We start from the raw sequence: 6155 nt of genomic DNA, 5'->3' as shown, positions 1-6155 counted from the left end.
CCAATTGATACAAAAACACCCAAACTATTACAATAATACTTAAATTAGTTAAAAAAATAAAATATCTTTACAGAAACACAAAAGTTATTACACTTAAAATATAAACCATATCAATATAAAAAAAACATATAAATTGTTACAATAACAGATATTAGTTGAAAAAGTACAAAAATTTTATATCAAAACACAAAAAAGTTATTACAGATAAAATTTATATCGTTTCATATAAAACACTCAAGTTGCTAAAAAAACACAAAAAATAAGGGTCTTACTGTTCAAAATGAGCCATGATTGGCGCCCAAGAAAATAATCCCTTAACAAGCTTCACAAATTCGAATATAAGTTAAACAAAAAAGTTACAAATATTTTTAACAAATTTACAAGTACCAGAATGAATAGTTACACAATATTTTTACAAAACATAGAATAGATTAGTATGGTTGGACCCTATCTGTAACATATGGAGCATATAACATTTAAGAACCTGACAAAGAATAGGTACTTATTGCAAATCATTACTCTTGAATAGAAAAACTCACATATTTGAGTATTTGTTCCTGAACATATTTTTAGAAAAACAGAATAATTTTTGCAACTCAGTGACTAGATAATATATCTATAATTTACATGAAACCATATAAACGGTATTATCAAAATGTATTTATTTGAAAAATAGTAATTTATTCAAATAAGTGAATCAATAAATGAGTTCTCAATGCCGAAATCAAATCAAATAGTCTACACTTGGGTGGTTTCATCTCTAAGGGTAACTCTTTCCTCTTCTGTGTCCATATAGAATAACAAATCTAATGTGTGGCCTACATGTTAGGCTAGCAACACCTCTGCTAGTTGAGGTCTGAGCCAGATGTATCTAGGTTAACGTCATCACTGTTGTTAACTACGATTTTCTAATACGAGCCTCCCAAACTAATTCAAAGCATATAATTTCAAATTCAAAAAATTCTTAACTCTTTTAATTTGAATACGCGAGATATCAAATCAAATCAAATAATACTTTTCCATCAAAATTTTTTTTTCAATCATACTATCTCAATTATAAAGAATTTCAAACATTTTACAATTTTAGAGTACATCAGTGAGTACAAATAATACTTCAAATAAAATCAAATATTCTAAAATAAAGCAAAGCTTCATCAAACATATGTATAGTCTCATGTAAAATTTCTAAAATATGAGCTTCATGACAATAAATTATTCAACTCTAAAATCAATTATTATAATCAAATTAAAATTTTCAATAATAATTTAATCAATATAATTAAAAGCTCATAATTACATGAACAAAAAATAATTAGTCAATTATTAATGTAAAGCCTACTCACAACTTAGTTTCAAGGGACCGAAGAGATCGAACGACAAGTGCCAAATTAAAGGGTGAGGAAGTTTGAGGTAGAATAAAACAAAAGAGCACAGAATTTGAACCGGGACAGTGGCAACATTTTTAGTTCTTAGAATAGCAACAATAGCCACAACACTATGGAAAGGTAATAAATTCAAATCGAAAAAAGAAGCAAATGCAGATACAGTTCTGGAAAATCCAAAGAGGCTAAAAATAAATTAGAACAAGAGCAAGACAGGGAAATAAAATGGTAATGGAGGTAACGTGGAAGTAGAACAAACTAAGGAAAAATGCTAGACCAGAACAGTGGTGAGGCAGTGTTATCATGAGTCTAAAGCTCCAGCATGCTTTTTTTTCCGACAACAGCAGCACCGTTTCCCAGCGACTATGAATGGGGACAAAGAGCTCCGGTGAAGGTTGAATAGAGGATCACGTAGAATGAATCTTGCACAGGGGGAGTTATAGTAGAACTAAGAGTCAAATACTCCAATGCATTAAGTATTGACCAGAACAACCATTGTTTAGGATTAACTTATCTTGACAAAATAAACAAATTGCAAAACAACCAAAATAACACAACAATTTTGCATCCTACCCCACCCAGATCCAATGGATTAAACATCAAGCATTCATACACACTCACCCCATCCCCCACACACACACATTAAGGGAGTTAATTATCCAACTTTAGCACATCGATAATCCATAAAAACCATATCATTAAAGCATAAAGAGAAAGAACTAGCACCATCATTGGCACACTAATCAATCCTACTCTAGATTTCAGAATCCCCTATTTCATTGAGTAGTGACTAGTGATCTAGTGCCCAGATCATCAAGATCAAACCCAACAATACCTCTAAACATAACAAGATCACTCATTTTCAAAATTTACTCAATTCAATTCATCATCGGGAAACAAATCTTACACATAGCATTGAGCAAAACAATAATAAAAAAGAGAAGAAAGATCATGAATTGAGGAAAAAAGAAAAGACCTTTCTTGGGCAGCAGTGTCCTAAATTCGAGCCTTGACGATCTTGTCGTGAACATGGATGGTTCGGGTGGCGAACTCGACGCCAATGGTGAACTTTGAGTTAATGAGAAAAACATTCTTCAGACATATAGTGGGAAAACAAAAGAAAGTTGATGAGAAAGTACCATAAAACAATGCCTCCAAATCCATTACTAACTCGTAACTCCTGAAATAACTCATTCAAAGCTAGGTGTCAGGACTACTAAGCATACACACTAATGTATTTTTATATATGCATGCTCATGGCTATCCATATAAGTTTGTATGTATACCTAATCATATCATATCTAGAAAGTAAACAAAGATTGGAAGAAAAAAGAAAGTTGAAGAAAAAGAGAACAAATACTTGTCTTTGACATACCCAGTCTTGACAACTTGTCACCTGTGCATCTTTTAATATCACATTGCCCAAAATCCTGTGTCAACAACATGACAACTAATCACATAAAGAATTTAAATTTTCATCATTACAAATATGCAAATTGATATTTATATACATCACAATAGAAATATTCCCCATACATGTCACTAATCAACCACAGAAACAAGTATTTGAATTGAGATGAACATAAGAATAAATTGGGAGAATGCATACCCACATTGCAAGCTTTATTTTGGGTTTTGTCATCTCCTGCTCCTCCACCTTAACTATTTCTGCAACTAAAGAACATGCAGAGTTTCATTCATAGGGAGGATAACAGATTGGGCTTCATGCTTGATAATTTTTTGTGCTGGCAAATCAAACACCGACCTCAAAATTAAATATATATCAAAAAATATAAAACACAATTAGTATGTATATGTCAAAATTAAATATAAATAAAAAAACACAATTCCTAACTAAAATAAGAACAAAAAGGTGCTGGCAAATTAAACACGGACCTCAAAGAATATAATGTGTCCATGGCAGAATGCTGAACACAAACATAAGTTGAGGGAGGGGAAAAAAGAGAGCATCAGTATAAGATATAGAAAAAAGAGAGCATCAACATACTAAACATACATGATAAAATGACGATTCAATAAGCTGCATGTGTTCCTTAGAAGGTTTATGACATTGACATGGAAAAAGAAAAAAATGAATTGAGATCAATAACCAATATATGCACAACACAGATCATTAAACATGATTCAATAATATGTTAACACAAGTGCAGAGTTTATAGGTAGCTAGTTGCTCAAATCAAGAAGCACACACTGCAACAAGTTTTTCTTCCCTGCTTTCTAACCTCGAATAAAGGGGAAAAGAAGAACAAAAAATCAAGGCCTCTTCTGGTGGTTTCAAGAAACCAAATAAAATAATCATGGCCAAAAACTAGTGAGTTAAAGAATTTGAATGAATCTGTGCGATATCCATGTATATATATATATCTATCCATTCATATTCACAATCAAATTCAACCAATTAATCAGAATCTGAATTCCTTCTTCTTAGTTCTGATCAGCGTAATATTTATCATCTAAACTTGTTGGTTACACTGCCTCACTGAATGTCACTCAATAACAAATTGGAAAGCAGGTGTTTGTATGTGCATCCTACACATAAATCATACTCTAAACACATGCTCATAAAAAGATGTGTTTGGGCAAGTATACCTTGTAGAAGGATTAAAATAGATATATTTTCACCCTTGCCAATATTGGATCATGTGTTTTATTAGGAAAGTCAACAAACACTTCATTTTCTGTTGAATGAAGAAAACTTCTGTCACAAAATTAGATATATAAAAGATTATAGATAGTGACATTTTGCACAAAAGCAAAGTTAATTTTCTGCTAACATGGTGCTAACTAAAGAGGGAAGGAAATGCCATAAACTATTAACAATAATAATAACAATAAGCATAATATTTGAGTCCTATTAACTATTAAGGATAAGAACAGAGTGTAGCATTATTATTAATATGTAAGAGAGATTTGATAAAATCTACCAAGTATTATAAGTCCTTTCATTTCAAATCTTCGATCGGGAACTAATTAAGCTAATACACCATTATCATAAACCAAACATATATAGTGAAAATTAAACAGATCAAAGAAACATGCAAGAGTGAGAAATAATAATGCTACAGGTCCATAACTCATATTTATATACTACCCAAACAAGCAAATTAAACCGCCAAAAAAGAAAACATACACTCCAAAAATAAAGATTAACATCTACAAAATACAAACAAATTAGAACTACAAAATACAAAATACAAACTAGTATTAACTGAATTAAATTTCTATTCTAAACCACTTCTGCATTACTAATAATACTCCATTCCATGAAATTGAAAAGAGGAATTAATTATATGAAATTGAAAATCTAACCTCCAAGCGAAGAAAAATGAAGGGCTTCAGTTTCAATTAATTAGCGGATTAAAAATCAAACCTCCAAACAACAGAATTACAAAATTAGAGTATACCTGAAATTCACGAAAGCAGCAGACGCGACGAGTGTAACACCCTAACTACCAGAGCTCACACTTCCGGCTGCGCGACTCTGATAGCTCGGACATTACGACGACACTTATACTATTTAATACTAAAAATATGAGCCTGTTTAAAACTTTAAACCGCAATGCCGAGCGGCCATGGCGGCAGATTTTGACGGCACGGCAACAAGGGCTGGGAACCACCCACCATCATCGCGTCTCATCCTCTCCCGCTACTGACAAGGACAGCAACCACCATAGCATCCTGACCCAAGCAGCGGCTTCCAAGGGCAAAGGCGGCGCACTCACCCAAAACCCAAATGGAGCAACAGTAGGAGCGGCGGCCAAGGATTCCGGCGGTAGTGGCGGTGAACCAGAGCACCAGAAGCGGAGAGGATTCATCTTGCTTCCCTCTCTCACCTCCGTTCCACAGCAGTGACCTCCACTGGCGGTAGCGGCGGACTACACCCCAGGGCGACGGTGACTGTTCAGACGGCAGTGACGACACATGGCTGTGCGCGACGGCAGCGGCGAGTCCCTCTCCGCGCGACGCCGTCTCCACGCCTCACTCTCTCTCGATCTCGTGCTCCCCTCTGGTCGCGATCCACGGCGGCGATGGTGGCGCTATTGGAAGACATGGAGGCAGTGGCGGCGAGACGTGGGTCGACGGCAAGGCGCAGGTCCATCTCCCCCTGTCTCGCGAGCTCTCTCTTCTCGTTCAGAGCTCCCCTCCCCTCAGTCAGCGACGGCGGCGACGGTGGCAGTGGCACCCACCGCGCCGCCTCCCTCTTCTCCCCTCTATTTCGTTTTTCTTTTGCTTCTGCTCCTTTCTTTCATGAAGAAAGAACAAAAGGAAACTGTGCGTGCTATGGCTGCTGGGCTCAGGGGGGAAAGGGTAGCTAGGTTAGGGTTTAGGCAAAATTAGGTTTAGGGGTAATTTGGTAATTTCAAATAAAATTGGGTATAATATAATAATTGAAACTCAAATTAAATCCAACACTAGTTGTATATAGAAAATACTATTTGCTCATCAATTTCACAAATTATTTTCAATAAAATGCTCAAATCCAAAAATTAGAAATAATATACTTAATTTCTTCATTTTTCCAAAATAGCAGTAATAATATTTAAATATTACTTATCTAATCCAAATCTTATAAAATCCTTATTATTTCATAACTATCAACCTTATACTTTAAATATAGAAAATAATCCAATAATTATAAAATTGGATAATAATCATAACTTATCTCAAATCCAATAAATCAAAACTTGCCTTAATTATCTTTAATAAAATAATCTCTGAAATTAAGGCTATAAATAATTGTAGGATTTGAGA

The 6155-nt window shown here is 34.3% G+C and overlaps 1 long non-coding RNA gene across 1 annotated transcript in view; it reads right to left on the bottom strand.

Annotated features, from left to right (window-relative positions):
- Window positions 1–5832, bottom strand: part of LOC110270458 — a 24566-nt gene extending 18734 nt beyond the window's left edge. The window contains exon 1 of the long non-coding RNA XR_002360001.1: window positions 5147–5832. This is a non-coding gene — a long non-coding RNA (uncharacterized LOC110270458). The remainder of the gene's footprint in view (window positions 1–5146) is intronic.

Source organism: Arachis ipaensis, chromosome B01 (genome assembly GCF_000816755.2).
Source record: "Arachis ipaensis cultivar K30076 chromosome B01, Araip1.1, whole genome shotgun sequence".
Classification (NCBI taxonomy): Eukaryota; Viridiplantae; Streptophyta; class Magnoliopsida; order Fabales; family Fabaceae; genus Arachis; species Arachis ipaensis.
The sequence above is the reverse complement of the archived record's forward strand: the minus strand, read 5'-3'. Positions and strand labels throughout refer to the sequence as shown.